Source organism: Spermophilus citellus (genome assembly GCF_964194105.1).
Source record: "Spermophilus citellus genome assembly, chromosome: 1".
In the NCBI taxonomy this organism is placed as follows: Eukaryota; Metazoa; Chordata; class Mammalia; order Rodentia; family Sciuridae; genus Spermophilus; species Spermophilus citellus.
This window is the reverse complement of record NC_138182.1, coordinates 60789383-60807685: the sequence shown is the minus strand read 5'-3', so window position 1 is coordinate 60807685 and position 18303 is coordinate 60789383.

The following is an 18303-nucleotide window of genomic DNA, read 5'->3' as shown; positions in this document are numbered from 1 at the left end:
TGGTTGTACGCCATGTGGAAATACTGAAAAAATTCACAACCAAGAAGTCAGCACTTCAATGACTACTCAAAGACAAACTAAGCACAGAGGAACTCTAAAACAGATCAAAAACCTCCCAAAGTTCCCCAATTTATGAAGACCACTGGAAGATCAATCATCTAAATAAAAATCAATATAGAATTAAATATGGCAAACAAATAAAAATGGAAGGAAATTACAAACACTTATCCATAATAAAACTTGATTGTAAATGGTGTCAACTCCCCAATTAAAAGACATAAGATAAACAGGATGCAACTATATGCTGTTTGCCAGAGATTCATCACATTGGCAAAGATACTCATGTTAAAAGAATGAAAAAAAAATTCTACTCAAAGACTCTAAAAACAAACAGGAGAAGCTGTTATTGTGGCTGACAAAACAGATTTCAAGCAAAATTAATAAAAAGACAAAAAAACCCACTATATACCAATAAAAAAACACAAGAAAATATAATGATAGCAAATATATACCCTAAATATCAGGAAATCTGATTTAAAAATATCAGCACATCTCTTTAAAAAATAGTTTATCATTAAATCCCAGAGACACCACCATATAATAACATGGGAAGATATCAAAATATCCTTATTACCAATAGATCATAAGTCATTCAAACATAATTTCAATCTATTGATATAAGAGACTTATATAATACTGTAAATCAATCTGAGATAATAAACATCTACAGAATATTTCATACAAAAACAGCTGAATTTACCTTCTTTTCAGGAATGCATGGAATCTTTTCCAAATCAGAACATAGTCTACATAAAATGGAAGTTTAGCAAACACCAAATAAAAAATATAACCACATGCATCCAATAAGTTCATAAGAAAATTAAAAAACAAGAAAAATAATGGAAACCACATAAAACATGGAGTCTGAAAATACTCTTTTTTAAAAAATAGATCTTTTAAAAAATATCATAAAAGAAATAAGTCTCTGAAACAAATACTAACAGAGTTACAACATATGAACATCACTAGGACATTATGAAAGCCATTCTAAGAGAAAAAAAATTATATCAGTGAATGCTTACATTTAAAACTAGATTTCAGGAAGGTGTGGTGGAACATAGCTGTAATTCCAGGCCTTACAGGCTAAGGCAAAAGGATCACAAGTTCAAGGATCACAAGTTCACTCAGCAGTTGAGTGAGGTCTAAAGCAACATAGAAAGACTCTATCTCAAAAATAAAACACAATAAGAAATTTAAACAAAAAATAAAAAGGATCCGAGTCAGTGATAAAGCCACCTTGTGTTAAATTTCCAACAAACACACACACATGCACACAGACAAAATCATGAACACAAATAGATCACAAATTTGAAACGTTATTGCTTTATCTCAAGACCTTAGGATAGGAAAACAAATAAATTCCAAAATCAGTAGAAGACAAGAAATACTTAAGACAAGGGCCAAAATTACTAAAATTGAGAATTTTTTAAAATACACAGAAGTAATGAAACCCCGAGTTAATTTTTTGAAAAGATAAAAAGAATAACAAACCTTTAGTCGAACTAAGTAAAAGAAAAAGAGGACAAAATTTAATAAAATTTGAAATGAAAAAGAAGATACCAACTCAGATACATTAATCCAGAATATCAGTAAAATCTTTTGAAAATTTATGCTCAAATAAACTAGAAATTCTACAATATATTGAAAGGTTTCTAGAGGCTTATGAGCTACCCAAATAGATCCATCAAGACATAAACACACTACTATTAAGTAATGAAATTGAAGTACCTATTAAAAGCCTCACAAAAAAAGCAAGCTGCACATAGACTTGTTGTTGAGTACTACCAAACCTTTACAAAAGAACTATTGCTAATCCTCCTTAAGTTACTATAATACAAAAACAAAATTAAGAAGATAGTGCACCAAGATTAAATGGGTTTCATCCTAGAGATGCAGGTTTTTGGTTCAAAATATACAAATCAATAAATGTAACTCACCACATGGAGTTCAATAAATGTAATTCAGCACATGAAGTGCAGGATTACAACAAAATATACAGAAAATATATTTGACAAAGGCCAATAAATTCATTTTTGTAACACTAGTGAAACTAGGAATACAAGGAAATTACCTCAAACTTATAAGCTATAGATGACAAACCAAAGGCCATCATCATACTGATTGGAGAAAAACTGAAAGCATTTCCTCTAAAAGCAGGAACAAGGAAAGCACATCCAAACTCACTGTTACTATTTAACATGGACATTTAAACTCTAGCCAAAGCAATATTAAAAGAAAAGTAAAGGGATACAAAGAGAAAAAGGGAAATCAAATTATACTGCTTGCTGTTGACAAAATCCTCTATTAAAAAGACACAAAGAACTTCACCAGAAGACTTCTAGACATGTTAAGAAAAATAACAATGCAGTAGAATGTAAAATCAATATATATAAATCTATTACTTCCCTTTACTTCAATAATGAAATCTGCAGAAAATAAAATAGGAACACTCTCCCATTCAAAATAATCGTAAAAATAAGAAAAATATCTAACTTAGTCTCCCCCTTTGACTAAGCTGGCCATTTTGTAATTTTCATTTGGGTGCATTTTGCTTCACAAAGTTGTGTTACTAGAAACCCAAGATAAGAGCAAATCCACATTGGTGCACTTTGTTTTCATGTAAATTTCATCTATTTGATGGATTTCTATCTCAACATCTGATGAATTTGGGGTGAAGAGTCTGCATGGCACATGGTGAGGCATGCAGCCACTGCTACAGGCAGGCCTGCCCCTGTCCATTGGCCCATCTCTTCCTTTTCTGCACAAGATATTATCATGATAGCCTGATGTTTACTCAGTTTCCCCAAATCAAGGGATTGGAAAAAAGATGAACAAATACAAAAATAGAGTAAATAGAGATTGTGGGACCTGGTATTTCAGCAGACATCTGATGGAGGAAGACTGACAATGAGCAGGCTCTGCACATTTATTATATAGATTGTTACCTAAAAGCAATTCATTTTGAGAAATTATTTGAAAACAGAATGGAGGTCAAAAGTTTGAACCATCCAATTAGAGTCATCAACTTCTGCCCACAATTCTCCACTCATGTGTGGCTAGCACCTGAACCTTAGGTCATGAACTGACAAACTCCATGACAACCATTGAATTTCCCTTTAAACAGGGTATCACCATACAACTGGGCAATTTTCTTGGCATGGAGAGATTCCCAAGGGAGATGTCAGTCTCTATCCCTGAGATGTTCAAAGACCCATAATTCATTCACTGCTCCCAACACAGTGTTATGAAGAGAATACCATAGAACATGATAGTCTCCCATACCTTCTCAGATATGATTTCTTCAACAATTGCCAAATTCACCCCCCACACACATACAACCACACACCAGAGAAAGGGATTCCTTCTGGCCAAGATCACCAGATAAAAGTAAGTCATGTCTACACTGGCTCAAGGAGGAGAGTCTCCCTTCATACTGAGTCAAGGGGATCCAGTCTGTCAGCACCAGGCCAAAGCAAGTGGATGCTCTATACTACCTCAAGCCAACTGATCTTCTACTCTAGCTCAAGCTATTGTCCCCATTTATTCTGGTAAAAGTGAGTGTGCACTGGAGAGGGAGAAACAGTGGCCAAGGCCTTGGAGAGAATGGCTGGTGGGCTCCTGCCTTCACCCTGAGGCTCCTCATTTTTAAAATCAGACTATTTTTAAACCTTTGGAACAATAATTTTATTATACAATTTGTCTGAAACAAATTTATTTTTAAAAAAATCTCAGAAGAATGGGAGAAATACAGAGGAGTAGGGCAGGGGGAAATGTCCCAGGGAAAACAGTCTCAGATTCTCAACCACAGCCTGTGTCGGGAGGGAATAAGTAACCCTCCCAGCTGTGGGCTGGCTGGAAATGAAAGTCATAAAAAGTAGTTTTTATTGAGAAATAAAAGCAAAGGATGCAGAATTTTTTTTTTTTAAAGCGAGGGTTTCACAGGTGAAAAAAGAACTGACAGATCTGCTCCTAACAAAGGGAAAAAGCCCACAAATGCTTTCTTTATAGTAAAACACACCAAAGGAATTTATTGTGGGGAAGGATCCTTTAAGGTTAACAAAAGGTGAGAGGCTGTGGGCAAGTTGGCCTTAGTGGGGTCTTACCCCTTGCACAGTAATTCTTTTCCCTCTGGGCAGCTGGTGCCTCAAGGCTGGTTGGGTGCACTGATATCTCTTTGTACTACTAGACAGTTGTGTTTAAACCTAGGGCTGTCTGAGCCATAAAATACTGTGTTATCACAGAATTCTCTGTGAACAGGACATTTTCCAAGACAAAGAATCAGTCTCAGATGGGTGAGATTACACAGAAAGTTGCACAAGGAGGACACCTCTGCTTAATAGATGGCTTAGACAAACCCACAGTTCATTTCTGGATTCCAACAATGGATGTTTTTCGCAGGCGGGGGGCAGAGAAGACTACTGATGTCCTGGTAGATCCAGAAGTCCTCCCACATGACCTATGCCAAGGCTGAGACGTCAGGGTCCACTAAGCATAGTGTCCCCTGGCTGTCTACTGTTGGATTTGGTTTTAGCTCTCCACTTCATCGGAGCCACACTCTTTAATTACGTGGAACATTTCTTCCTTCTTACAGTAGAGCCACCTTACTGCTGACACATGGTATGCAACAGCACTGTTTTTAGACACAAGAAGCAATTCCCCTAACCACTCACTCCCAGTGCTTCCTGTTGGCATGCTGTTGCCCAGAGTTAGACTGGGAGGGTATATCAGGTGCAGAGGTCCTTGCAGTTAAGAAGTGGAAATGAATAGACAGAAGGCTGGCCCTTCTGACAGCTTTCTGCACTACCTGTTTGTCCTCCTCAGGTAGCTGAATCTCACAGGGCATAAGCATGAGGAAGGTGGGAAGCACAGGCTCACTAGGACTCCTTTTGGTGATGCCAATGAAATGAAAAAGACCCATGGGGCATGGGTGAGGCTTAACCCTTGGAGGCACCGGCTTCCCTTGGAACATGCAGCCTGCCCCCTGGCTTTTCTGGTGCCACAATATAAGGTATGTCTCCATGGCTGTATTGAATTTCCTTGTGGCCAGAAACACTCAGGTCTTGTATGGATCATAACCCAGATCAAACAGAATGGTCATTATTTCTGGGTCTGGGAGTTTGGTGAGTGCCTCAGTAAAATGCTAGGGTACATACTGCTCACCCTGGGTCAGCCATGGGTGCTGAAGAATTTGCTTGGATGTGGGCCGCTTCCTGGGATTCAGGGTCAGTAATTGACGGATAAGCTGACATGCAGCTACTGGAACGCAGTGAGGGATGTTGTAAGTTTCGAGCATGATCTGCCTCAGTAACTCCTGAGTGATGGGCCCCATAAAAGGTGGCTCTCCATCAACAGAAAATACAGCATGATGCCCAGGCTCCAGATGTCCACGTGGAGGACGTCATGTGCTTGCTTCAGGACCATTTCTGGGGCAAGATGTAAGAGACTGCCCCAGAAGTGGCTGAGATTTTGGCCAGAGATAAACCAGGTGCTGATACCAAAATCAATAAGTTTTATGTTGCCTCTGGCATCCACCATAATGTTCTCTGGCTTCAGGTCACAGTGCATTATCCCCTTGTCATGGCAGTAGTCTACCATACCCACCACCTGTTTTAGAAATCCATGGGCCCCTTCCTCCTGCTTAGTCAAATAGCTTTTCCCCATCTATATTCCATTATGATGTAAATATTTCTCTGGGTTTCAATGTCCTGAAATAACTGAATGATATTCAAATGATCTAGGCCCCTCATGATATTTGGTTCTGAGAATACTGGGATATTCTTGGCTCCTTTATACACCACTTTGAGTGCCACCTCTTCCCCAGTGTGGTGATGGCAGGCTAGTTTTATCTGTCTAAATCCACCATGCCCAGTGACCCATAGAGATTCATAGTGGTCGTTGACCACCATCTTCTTGCAAGAGCCTGGGCCCCTACGATACTATACTTGTCTAAATGTTCTGACTATGCATCCTCAGAAGAACAACCAACTAAGAAGGATGCTAGTCCAAAAAATAAAAGAATAAAAAGGTATTCAAAGACCCAGACACCAACTGCCGACCACTAAATCCATTATCTAGGTATCTGACAGGTCACAATCAAGAGCTTCCTGCACTTTTTTTTTAAACATCATTTCTGTTAAATTTATGATCATTTTTTATTATCATAGTGGACTTGCTGTTTAATGGCAGCAAACAAAAATTCTTACTGTTTTGCTTAAGGATACATTTTTTATATAGGTCTTCTTTCTTATGTAAATTTTTTATTTATATATGACAGTAGAGTGCATTACAATTCTTACTACATATATAGGGCACAATTTTTCGTATCTCCGGTGTATACATAGTATATTCACACCAGTTCATGTCTTCATACCTGTACTTTGGATAGTAATGAACATCACATTCCACCATCACTAATTACTCCATATCCCTTCTCTTTCCCCTCCAACCCCTCTGCCATATATAGAGTTTGTCTATTCCCCCATGCTCCAGCTCCCTATCCCACTATCAATCAGTCTCCTTATATAAAACATTTGGCATTTTTTTTTTGATTGGCTAACTTCACTTAGCATTATCTTCTATAACTCCATCCATTTACCTGCAAATGCCATGATTTTATTCTCTTTTGTTGCTGAGTAATATTACATTGTGTATATATGTTACATTTTTTTATCCATTCATCTATTGAAGGGCATCTAGGTTGGTTCCACAGATTAGCTATTGTGAATTGTGCTGTTATAAACATTGATGTGGCTGTGTCCTTCTAATATGCTGTTTTTAAGTCCTTTGGATATAGACCTAGGAAAGGGATAGCTTGGTCAAATGGTGGTTTCATTCCCAATTTTCCAAGAAATCTCCATACTTCTTTTTATATTGGCTGCACCAATTTGCAGTCCCACCAGCAGTGTATGAGTGTACCTCTTCCCCACATCCTCGCCAATACTTATTGTTGTTTGTATGCAAAATAGTTGCCATTTTTCTATTTTTCTATTTTCTAATGAAATCTTAAGAGTGGTTTTGAGTTGAATTTCTCTAATCACTAGTGATGGTTAACATTTTTTCATGTATTTGTTGATTGATTATACATCATCTTCTGAGAAGTGTCTCTTCAGGTCCTTGGCCCATTTATTGATTGGGTTACTTGTTATTGGTCTTTTTTTTTTTTTTGGTGTTAAGCTTTTTGAGTTGTTTATATATCCTAGTGATTAGTGCTCTATCTGATGTGTGAGGGGGGAAAGATTTGCTCCCAAGATATAGACTCTCTATTCACCTCACAGATTGTTTCCTTTCCTGAGAAGAGGCTTTTTAGTTTGAGTCTGTCCCATTTATTGATTCTTGATTTTAATTCTTGTGCCACAGGAGTCTTATTAAGAAATTGGGGTCTAATTCCACATGATGAAGATGAGGGCCTACTTTTTTCTATTAGAATAAGGATTCTAGCTCCCCAAAATAACAGAATAAAACAGTATCAAAAGACCTGGCCACCAACCACCAACCACTAAACGCATTATCTGGGTATCCGACAGTCACCACCAAGAGCTTCCTGTACTTGTGGACAAAAACTGCCTCAGCCACTTTCTTATATACCTTGCTATTTGAAACTTTTTAAAAATGGCTCCCTGTATCAACATCAGAGCAAGGAATCACCCCATCATACCTGGCCATAAGCCCCAGTGTTCCTCTCCCTTTGGGCCTTCAGAGTTTTTCTATTTTCAGAATAAGAACAAGGAAGTTCTCCATGTTTTAAGTGGGTTATGAGACTGACATTTATTTGTTTAGAAATTAAAATTTGTATGGAACTTCAACATAACTTTTATTTTCTGTCTAAAATTCTGTAATAACTTTTTGCTTTGAAGACCCCAATGTATCTATACTCAAGGTATTTATTTTCTTTTTCTTCCAAACTCAAATAACTGGTGTCAAAAGGACTGTGGCACCTCACTCATGTGGTGATACTGTATCAAAATGATATGTTCCCTAAGACACCATAGAGCACAGCATAAACACCTGTGTGGATGAGAGGGAGGAAGGGTTCATCATAATTTCCCCATAGAGTTCTACATAATGCATATGCATTACATTTTGATACCAGTAACTAAGGGGAATGGGGTAGAGATAATATAAGAAGAGCATTTTCTGTTACTGAATATAGGTTTAAACCAGAGTTGTTTCTCCATCTTAGGTTAAAGGGAATGTCCAGATGAACTTAGCAGAAATACCTGTACAACATACTTAAAATGAAAGGGATGGAAATTCAAATATTTCATGTAAAAATCTATTAGATAGGAAAGAAGATACTTTTTCATGGATACAAGGCAGAGTGAATCGGGAGCTTGTCCTGCTCTCCTTAGAAGAACACAAGTGCCACTGAATAAGCAGTCCTCCCTGCTTTCATTATAAGACCAAAAGTGCTAACTGAACCAGCAGCCTACCCTCATATCCTTATAAGTTCACAAGTCACACTGAACCAGCAGCCTGCCCTGTTCTCCTCATAAGGATACAATTAACACTGTGACAACAGCTCATTCTACTCTCTTATGACCCCATCTTAGGTAATTACATCATAATAGTGTCATTCTGAAAACAATGTCTTATTCCTAGATTGGGATTAGAATCTAAAAATGTTCTCTGAGAGATATAATTCAACCATAACATGTTCTATTTCTATTTTTATACAACTTGTTTTCCATAGGTGTTGAATTTTGTCATATAGTGTTTCTACATCAGTTCATAGAGTCATAGGACTTCCTGGGCTTATAAAGGAAGTACATATTTTTAGTGGGTATGGTTTTGTAAATTTCTGACATCCACTTACCCAATAACCTTCCATCGGGTCCACCTCTTAAAGATCCCACCAACTATCATAACCCCACTGAGGACCAAACTGCTAATACATGAACCCTTGTGTGGGGAGGCACATTGTACCCAAACCACATCAACACAGTTTCCTTATTACACTACTGACTTCTTCAGGGTCTGCCATAAGTAATATTCCATTTAATACTTGATATTGAAAATTTGTCTATTCTTTCCTTCATCAATGTTTTTACAAATTTGTGAGCTTTATTAATCTTTTCAAACAACCGGCTCTTTATCTTACTGATTTCTTCCATTGTTTCTATTTTCAATATAATTAATGTTTGCTTTTTGTTCTTTATCCTGCTTGATTTTGGTTCATTTACTCCCCAGCCACCCCCACCTCCACTATTCAAGATTTCTCAGGTGTAAAAATGATTATCAACTTGTGCCTTTTTTTCATTTCTAATGTGTTTTTAATGATATCAACTTCCAAGTACTAATTTAGATGTATTCTATCAATTTTTCACTAGGTGCAGTGTCCTTATACTTTCTTGTCCCATAGATTACTGAGAATCGTGCTTATTTTCAAAGGATTTGGAGATTTTTTTTTATCTTGCTCTTTTCTAGTTTGACTCATTTATGGTGAAAGACTACACTGAGTGTAATTTCAATTAAATTAAATTTGTAAACTTGTTTCATGGCCTTGGATATGGTTTGTACTGATTTATGTACTTTAAGAAAAACACATGAATCAGTATTCTGTTATTGGATTTAAAATACTATAAATATCTCATAATCTTTCCTTTGAAGATGTACAGCTTATATTTATTTGCTTTGGACATTTTAAAAGAATCTGTATTATGTTATTCAGTTTAGTGTACTATAAATATCTTCTGTATCCTTATCTTAGAATGTGTTAAGTTCTCCTCTATCTTTGCTATTTTCTGCCAAGGTGTACTATCAATTGTTTACAGACTTGTTTCTTCAAAATCTAAAGGTTTAAACCCTCACCTCTTACATCTCACCCAACATAAATACATAAATAAATAAATCATGACAATAATAACGTTATCCATATTCAATAGAAAGATAAAAGTGGATCAGAGTCAATAATGTGATATTAGCTTCATGCCCTACACTATTTGGTGGATATCTTTTGATTACCAGAATCTTGAAAGTATTTACATGTATCTCCTCAGAGTTACGTGTTGTTGTTTTTACTTTTCCTTTGGATGATGTATTAGGATAAATTCTGTTTCCTTAATGAAACTTATGATACTCCCAAATTCCTCCATCTGACCTTAACCTTGAAGTGAATTTTGTGTTATTTTTCCAAATCAAGATTGTCCAGACATATTTGTAATTCAGCAGCCACTGGAATGAAGGTTTAATTCTTTTTTTTTTTTATCTTCCATTTCTGTGTACACTACTTCTGTCCCATCAGTCTATAACTTGTTCTTCAGTGTTCACTTTCTTCTCTTCTGTGAACACATCTCAGAATTCACCTTAAGAAGATTAACCATGGTTTCTAAAGCCCATTACCATTTTTCTAATAGACCATTTCCACATTTGTCTTTCACAGATGAGACAGGAGGGAAATCTGAATAAGAAAGTTTATTTTTACAAAAAGTATTCTCACACTCAACAGAATTTAGGGTCCATTAATTTTCATCAGTATTTGCTTCTATGTTCCAGCTTCAAATGGGCCTTCAAGGTGGCTTTTTCATATTTTTACTCACACACCATTTCCTTCTGTGACTTTTGAAAACTCAAGGGCTCTTTCCATAACAATCTTCTTCTCCACCCACTCTTCACATAATGTGTCCCTTACTTCACTGAGAAGAGTGAAGCCAGGCACTAGAAATTGGTATCTACAGAGTATTTCATGAAAACGTAGATGAATTTTAACTTCTTTTAGCAGCTCATGGAATCTTTTTGAAAATTCAGCCATATTGGCATAACCCATGTAAGTTTTAGCAAATATAAAAATAACTGATAATTCCATATATTTTATCAGATGATAATCAAATGAAACTAGAAATCAATAAGATAAAAGGAACTACATAAAACACTGAGATTGAAAATATTCTTTTAAAAAAATAGATTATAAAATAAATAAGAAATCAAGAAAATCTTTAAAACAAATGATGACATAAATACAACATATCAAAATTTCTGGGACAGTCTATGAGCAGTTTGAAGAGAAAAAATATATAGCTTTTTAAGATAATTCAATAGTCTTTTTATTTCAAGTTTAAATATTTATACTAACTTTGGCATCTGGAAGGCATCTTCCTGTCAACATTCAAGGCATTCCATTACATTTTCTTCCAAATAATTCATATCAAAGTATAATAGCGTCTCACTCACATCATGATACTATAACAAAATTCTCTGCCCCCTAAGAAGAGTAAAGCCTTAACACTTGTGAAGTTGAGAGGGAGGAAAGTTTCATCAGACTTTCCCCATATAGTTCTTATCAGATTTTCCATTAGATACACTGGAATGCCTTATTTTTCTTTACCATTTCATCTTCTGAAGGGCACCAAGTTCGATTCCTTAGTTTTTCTCTTATGAATTAAGCTGCTATAAACATTGATGTGGCTGCATCATTGTGGTATGCATATTTTAAGTCCTTTAGTTACATACTGAGGAGTGTAATAACTTGGAAAAATACTGGTTCCATGTCAAGTTTTCTGAGGAATCTCTATGCTGCTTTCCAGAGTGTTTGCACCAATTTGCAGTTCTATTAACAATGTATGACGGTACATTTTACTTACATCCTCACCAACTTTAATTTCCATGAAATGTAATGAAATGTAATCTCAGTGTAGTTTTTTGTTTGTTTGTTTGTTTTTGGTTTTTTGTCATTGTTTGTTTGTTTGTTTGTTTTTAGTACCAGAGATTGAACCCAGGGGTGCTTAACTACCAAGTCAAATCCCCAGCACTTTTTAACATTTTATTAGAGACAAAGTCTCACTGAGCTGCTCAAGGCCACGCTAAATTGCTGAGATTGGGTTTGAACTCATCATTCTCCTGCCTCAGCCTCCCTAGTCACTGGGATAATAGGCGTGTGCCACCATGCCTGGCTTCATTGTAATTTTAATTTGCATTTCTCTAATTGTTAGAGATGCTGAATTTTTTTGTTGTTGACCATTCATATTTGTTCTTCTGTAAAATGTTTAGTGATATCCTGTACCCATTTGTTGTTTGGGTTATTTGGTTTTTTTGGTGTGAATTTTTTGGTGTTCTTTGTATAACCTAGAGATGATTTTCTCACATTCTTTAGGTTCTATTTTCATGTTCTTGATTGTTTTCTTTGCTGTGAAGAAGTTTTTAATTGAATACCATTCCATTTATTGATTCTTCATTTTACTTCCTGTACTTTAGGAATTTTTTTTTAGGAAGTTGCTTCCTTAGTCAACATGATGGAGAGTTGGGCCTATGTTTTTTTCAAGGTCTAGAGTCTTGTTCTAATGCCTAGGTCCATAATCTATTTTGAGTTGAGTTTTGTGCAGAGTGAGCTTTTTGTGTTGATTTTCTCTTCTTTCTCTAGTGTTTTGAGATATATTGCTAGGTTATTTAATTGGTGACTTTCTATTCTTTTAGTGAATGAGCTCAATGCAATCAATTTTCCTCTAAGAACTGCCTTCATAGTGTCCAAGAGGACTCAATAAGTTCTGTTGCTATTCTCACTTACTTCTAAGTAGTTTTTATTTTATCCTGATATATTCTGCCATCCATTGACATTTAATAGGTATTACTTAGTCTCCAGGGTTTAGAGAAGCTTCTATTTTTTAAAAATTTAATCATTAATTTCTAATTTCATTCCATTTTGATATGATAGAGTATGCAAGGTATTATCTCTATTTTTTTTCTTTGTACTTGCTATGATTTGTTTTGTAGCTGAGGATATGATCTATTTTAGAGAAGGATCTGAGTGCTATGGAGAAGACATTGTATTCACACATAATGGATGAGATAATGTAGTATATGTTTGTTAAGTCTAAATTATTAATTTTATTATTTAGTTCTGTAGCTTCTATATTATTTTTTGTTTTGTTTTATTTTGTTTTTAAGATCAATCCAGTGGTGAGCAAGGCATGTTAAAGTCATCCAGTATTATTGCATTGTGATCTATTTGATTCTTGATATTGAGAAGTGTTTTTTGTTGTTGTTGTTGTTTTTGTTTTTAAGTATTTAGATGCTCCATTCTTTGGGGCATCAATAATTTTGATTGTTATCCCATATTGATATATAATTCCTTTAAGCAGTATGAAATTTTCTTCTTTGTCCTTTCTGATTAACTTTGGCTTGAAGTCCACTTTATATGATATGTGGCTAGAAACCTCTGCATGTTTACAAGATCCATGTGAGTAATATGATTTTTCCCATCCTTTCACCTACAGTCAGTGGACATCTTTGCCTATGAGGTGAGTCTATTAGAGACAGTATATTACTGGGTCTTATTTTTTAATCCCATCTGCCAGTCTATGTTTTTTGCTTGACGAGTGTAGGTCATCTGCATTCAAAATTATTATTGGAATATGATTTGTATTGCCAGTCATTTTGTTTTATTTTTGGATTTCATTTAAATTGTTTTCTCCTTAAATTGACTATTGCTTTAGTATTGTTCTTCCCTTTGCTGATTTTCACTTTTTTTCATTTCTTCTTCATGAAATATTTTTCTGAGAATGTTCTGTAGTGTAGGCTTTCTAGTTGTAAATTGTAGTTGTGGGTCATTCAGCTACCTCAGTCTCTGCGGGTGTCGGGGATGTGGAGTCAACACATAGACACCTGGAGCTGGTGAGAGCTAGCAGGTGGAAACCTCAGCCCACTCCAGCAAGGTCATTTATTGTGGAAATGAGTACAACTGTTATTGGGCTCGGTTAGGGCACATCCTCCAATCATACATAAGCAAGCAGGCTACGTAACATTTAAAAGCCAATCATCTTATGAGTAATGTAACTGCACTATGAGGAAGCTCTAAATATTGCTATGTGGTGAAAGGCAGTCTGGCAGGAGCTTTGTTCCTATGAGAGAGGGCCTTATGAGTTGGGGAATCATGCCCTGAGGCCTTGCCTCTCTGTTCCCTGGCAACGCTGACCTCAATCACTGAAGATGTGGTTTCCCAAACCTAGAGCAGAGCACCCCATCCTACAGGTGTTCCTGTCAGGCCTGTATGACAGTAGGTTTTTCAAGCACTCTGAACTTCTCATAGCTGCTAGCTGCAAACTGAAAGTTACTCCTACAGTAAATTATTTTAACTCTTGTTTATCATAGGAAGTTTTTATTTCATGATGAAATTAGAAGCTCAATATTTCTGGGTATAGTATTCTTGGCTGGCACCCATTTTCTTTCAGAGCTTGGTATGTATTAATCCAAGACCTCCCAGCTCTGAGTGTGTGGGTTAAGAAATCAACTGAGATTTTACATTCTTAATTATTCCTTTACTGTGTCAAAGTTTTTTTTTTTTTAATTTGACGCCATCTCATTTATTAACCATTGGTGTTATTTTCTGAGCTTTAGTTGTTCTATTGAGAAAGTCATTGCTTCCACCTATATGGTGGCATGTTGACCCTTTATTTTTTTTTAGGAGTTGCATAGATTCTGGTTAACTCCCAAGACTCATCCATTTTGACTTGACTTTTGTGTGAGGTGAAGAAATAAGGGTTTAGTCTTATTCTTCTACATTTGGATAACCAGTTTTCCCAGTGCCATTTTTTTAAAGCTATATTTTCTTTAATAGCAGTTTTTGGCAAAATATGAATATATCTGACTGGTTTGTCTCTGTGTCTTCAATTCTTTATCATTGGTCTACATATCCATTTTTATACCAGTACTATGCAGTTTTTGTTACTATAGTTCTCTAGTATTATTGAAGTCAGGTCTTGTGATGCTTCCAACATTACCTTTTAATTTCAAATTGCTTTGACTATTCTTGGTCTTTTATAATTCCAAATAAAATTTAGAACTGTTTTATCTAGTTCTGTGAAGAATGTCATTGGTATTTTCATCAGGATTGTATAAAACCTGTGCTTTCAACCACTTTTTCACCACTGTGAACAACAAACCTGACAAGAAAAATTTTAGAGGAGCAACAATTTATGTGTTCCTCATGGTTGCTGAGTCCAGAGATGGCTGATTATGTTGCTCTTTGTTGGAAGTGAGGTAGAGCTTCATAGTGGAAGGATGTGGAAGAGGAAAACAGCTGAGGACATGATGATCAGCAAGCGAAGAGAGCTTTATTCAGCAGGGACAAAATACAAACCCTAAAATCATGCAACCAGTGACCTATCTCCTCTAGCCTCTTCCACCTTTCTACAGTTATGGCACAGTTAATCCATATCGGTGGATTAATACACTGTTTACTTAATAACCTAATTATTTCACCTTTAAACTTTCTTGCATTTTCTTATTCCTGAGCTTTTAGGAAATCCTTCATGTCTAAATCATAACAATCTCTATATTGTTTTTGATAGTATGGTCACTTTAATAATATTAGTTCCTCATATTCATGAACATGGGAGATCTTTCAATATTCTTTTTTCTTCTTCTTCTTCTTCTTTTTTTTTTGAGAGAGAGAGAGAGAGAGAGAGAGAGAGAGAGAGAGAGAGAGAGAGAGTTTTTCAATATTTATTTTTTAGTTTTCGGTGGACAAACATCTTTATTTTTATGTGGTGCTGAGGATCGAACCCAGCGCTCCACGCATGCCAGGTGAGCACAGTACTGCTTGAGCCACATCCCCAGCCCCTCTTATTCTTTTTCTTTAAATTATTTTTTCAAAGTTCTAAAGTTTTTATTGTCAAGGTCTTTTACCTCCTTGGTTAGATTTATTCCTAGATTTTGTTTTTGTTTTTGAGGTTATTGTGAATAGTGCTATTTTCCTGATTTCTAGCTCAGATGATTCCTTATTAGTGTATAGAAAAGTTTTGATTTTTGTATGTTGATTTTGTAACCTGCTAATTTGCTGGATTTGTTATCAGTTCTAGGAGTCTTCTTGTAGAACTTACTGTATATTTTAACATAGGATCCTATCATTCACAAACAGTGATAATTTGAGCTGTTTCTTTCTTATTTTTATCCCTTTTATTCTCTTTTCTAATTGTTCTATACAGAATTTCTAGGAGTATATTAAATAGAATTTATAAAAAAGACAGTCTTGTATTGCTCCATATATTAAGTAAAATGCTTCCAGGTTTTACCCATTCATAGTGATGTTGGTGTTGGGTTTATCATATGTAGCCTTTATGATGTTGAGGTAGTTTCCTTCTATTCCAATTTTCTCCAGTGTTTTTATCAAGAATGGATGCTGAATTTTTTCAAAGGTTTTCTCTGCATGTATTGAGATGACTAAGTGATTTTTGTTCTTAGCCCTATTTATGTGATGAATTACAGTTATTGATTTACATTTATTAAAATATCCTTGCACAACTTGATCATGATGTACAATTTTTTAGTATATTATTGAATATAATATTTTCATATTTTATTAAGAATTTTGATATCTAAGTTAATCAGGGTTATTTGTGTTTTTCTTTCCTGACTATGTCCTTATCTAGTTTGGGTACGAATGTGGCACTGGCTTTATAGAATAAATTTGAAAATTTTCTACCCCTTTCTATTTCATAGAACAATTTGAAGAGCATTGACATTGGTTCTTCTTTAAAGGTCAGGTAAAATTTAGCTAAGAATCAATTCCTGGACTTTGTTGGGTTTTTATTACAGCTTCTATCTCATTGACAGTTATGGGTTGGTTTAGGTTTTTTACGTATATTTTTGTTCAATTTTGGAAAGTCATGTATCTTGAAGCTTTTAAAATTCTGTTATTTTCTGTATTTTAGGCATTTTATTTATAATGTGTTAGGTAGAGGTTCATTTTTGATCTTGATTATTTGGGGTTCTGAATGTCCCTTGGTTTTGGATATTCATCTCATTCTCAAGGTTTGGGAAATTTTTTTTATTATTACCCTGAAGAGTTTATCCATGCTATTAAATGGCATATCTCAACCTTCTTCAATGTTAATGACTCTTAAATTTTGTCTCTTCATGTCCCAGATTCTGTGTATATTCTGGCCATGGTTACTTGGGTTATTTCCTTTATTACTGTCTAAATGTTCAAGGTCATCCACTTTTTCTTTTATCTCTCATATTCTGTCTTCAGCATTGTCACCTCTATTAGAGATACTTTCAATTGAACATTTTATTTGATATATTGAGTCTTTCATTTCTGAGAGTTATGTTTGGTTGATTGGTTCTTTTTCAATATCTCTATCCTACACTGACTTCTTTAATTTATTAGGTTGGCTTTCTGTGTTCTCTTGGAATTCATTGATTATTTTTATAATAATTTCTTTAAATTCTTTATCTAATATTTTATCCACTTTAGTATCTCTGATGTGATGAATTATGAACTTTATGAGTAATCATATTAGCTTGCTTTTTCATTTTTTTATATTTCTCTATAGGATTTTGTACATCTGTTGGGATGGATTTCTCTTTCACTCTATTATATCAGCTTTAACTAGGGAATAGTCTTCTCTTGCCAATGTGTTCCAGAGTGATCAAGATTGAGACCTCCTTATAGGTGTAATATCCAACAGTCCTTGGGCTAATTCTCTATTTTTGCTGTAAGAATGAGTGGGACCAATGGAATGGGCCCTGAGGGCCTTTCTCTTCCATTCCTACTTCAGACTTCATCATTAGTTTGGGATTTTGTCTCTTTTATTCTTTATACTTAAGTATAGCTGATGTTATAGTATGGTTACATTGTGTGTGGAATAAGAATCATGTATTTTTGCTCAGTTTAGTTCAGCAGCATATTCTATACAGTAATAACTTGTCATGTCCCTATAGACTTAAAGCACTGCATAGAAAAGGGTAAACAAACAATAGCAGCCACTAAAGCAAAAAATATACATTACAGTACATACCAGTTTTCTACAGTGACATCTATTATAGTAATTATCAATCACAAAAACAGGAATGAGGAGTCAGCAATTGCAAACAACATAAACAATAGCCACAAATGACTATTGGCATTAAAGTAAACAGCAGATAACAATTATGTCATCCATAGTACTAACAACTGCAACAACATGAATGGTGGGGGCAGGAGTTATATAAACTGAATAATTCTAAAAATGATAAAAATACAGTTAGCTAATGTTATGGAAAAAGAAAATGTGATAAGAAAGTAGAAAAAGTTTAGATTGTCCAAAATGTGAACAGAGAGAATATAGAAGAGATGTAGCAAGTGGTGGTTATAAAGAATGAAGAGAAACAGAAAAAACAATATAAAGAGAGAGATACAAGAGAATTTAGTTATTAGCAGAAGAAAGAAAAGAGAAACAAACCAACAAAACCAAAATAAAGACATAAAAACCCTACCCCCAAAAGACAAGACATGAAAAAATTGCTATCATTAAAAACTACTTAAAGTTGAGG